General features: G+C 39.7%; 1 pseudogene; it reads left to right on the top strand.

Annotated features, from left to right (window-relative positions):
- Positions 1–346: 346 nt before the first annotated feature.
- Positions 347–1,414, top strand: LOC140927786 (uncharacterized; annotated as a pseudogene).
- The last annotated feature ends 562 nt before the right edge of the window (positions 1,415–1,976 follow it).

The raw sequence follows: 1,976 nt of genomic DNA, 5'->3' as shown, positions 1-1,976 counted from the left end.
TGCAAATTCTAGCATATCTCACCAGTTGAGATATATAAACACCGTAATCTGGATTGGCGGGAATGTTGCTGTCCATATGAGGAAAGTCGGTAATCCGAAATGCAAAGTCCTCTCTCTTATCGTAGATGTTGTTACGGAAAGGTGTGTTGTCGCCAGTCTTGATATTAGGGACCTTACGATCCGACAACGGCGACGGCAACGGCAAGGTGAGAAGTCTGGGTCGAGCGGGGCCACGTCGTGTTGGCGTTCCCGCCAAAATTGAGATTACGAATTTTACGAGCGAGAACGTTGACGACGGTCATTGATGTTTATCGTGTTTAAGTCAACGAAAGTTTTTTAGAAATCCATGCCAAAGTTCCGTTACACTATTCTCCTGGCTCATGCTTCCCGTTTGATTAACGCTGAAGAATTCGTGCTACTCTACGATTTACACAAGCCTAAAAATCCGGATTTACCGTAAACTAACTACGAGTGCTTCGATCTCGACAAGATGACCGATGATGAACGTAAAACTGAGTTTAGATTTTACAAGAATGACATTTACAACTTGGCAGAGGTGTTTACTTTACCGGATCGGATCGTTTGCTACAATGGTGTAAATGTCGACATGGTTGAGGCATTGTGCATTTTTCTTAAAAGATTTGCCTATCCCTGTAGATACGTAGACATGATACCCAAATTTGGAAGGCCAGAACCACAATTGTGTATGATCTCAAATGCTGTTATGAACAAGATGTATCAAACATGGAACCGCCTTCTCACTGATTTGAACCAGGATTGGTTAAGACCCGATCATTTAGAGGAGTTTGCCGTTGCAGTTCACAACAGGGGAGCTGCTCTTGACAACTGTTGGGGGTTTGTTGACGGTACTGTGAGGCCCATATGCCGACCAGGACAAAACCAAAAGTGCTTATACAATGGTCACAAAAAAGTCCATGCTATAAAGTTTCAATCTATCGCAGCACCCAGTGACCTTGTTGCCAACCTGTTTGGGCCTGTTGAGGGAAAGAGACATGACAGTGGGATGTTAGCTAGATCTGGAGTGTTAAACCAATTGCAACGATTTTCAGTGGACACAAATGGGAACTCCCTATGTATTTATGGAGATCCGGCATATCCTCTTCGACTACATCTGCAAGGACCTTTTCGAGGAGCTGGACTAACTCCCATACAGTCTGCATGGAATGAATCTATGAGTGAAGTCAGAGTTTCTGTTGAATGGATTTTTGGTGATATAATAAATTATTTTAAATTTCTGGACTTCAAAAAAAACTTGAAAATAAGTTTTAGTGCTGTTGGCAAAATGTATGTGACATGTGCCCTTCTTCACAATGCTCGTGTTTGTTGTTACGGATCCACCACATCAGACTACTTTGATGTTTCTCCCCCAGAAGTTGGGGATTATTTTCACTAAGTCTGCCAAACAGGTTTTACAAAAGTTACATAACACTTTTCCTTTTGAAAATTGAACTGCTTTTTAATAAAAAAAAAAAATTATACAATCGAGAAAGGCTAACATATTGGAATTAAAGTGAAATAAATGCCACCAAAACAAACTATTAAATGAGAACAAATAATGGTGAGCATGTTTACAGAGAGTAATGCAATTCTATAGTTGGATAAGCCCTATTGCCTTGATAAAGGCTCAGCCCCAGTTTTGATACTGGCATAACATCAATTTCGGCGACTTTCAAAGGCTGGCAAAATTAAGCAACATTTCCTTTACAACTATATATGTAAACAAGTAATTATTATTATTAATTTTTAATTTTTAACTTCCTTGAAAATGTTCAAGTTAATAAAAATGTGAACTCTTTGTGCATTTAAATGACCTCTTGCAGAGATTGACCAGCATCACTTCCCAGCAAACTTTTTCATTAGTTCCATAAGTGCAAGGGTTTGTTGTTGGTGCTGTTGCATCATGTTTGCATTCATTTTCATAAACTGCTGCATTTGCTGCTGCTGAAGCTGCTGAA

The sequence above is a fragment of the Porites lutea genome, chromosome 1 (genome assembly GCF_958299795.1).
Source record: "Porites lutea chromosome 1, jaPorLute2.1, whole genome shotgun sequence".
Classification (NCBI taxonomy): domain Eukaryota; kingdom Metazoa; phylum Cnidaria; class Anthozoa; order Scleractinia; family Poritidae; genus Porites; species Porites lutea.
The sequence above is the reverse complement of the archived record's forward strand: the minus strand, read 5'-3'. Positions and strand labels throughout refer to the sequence as shown.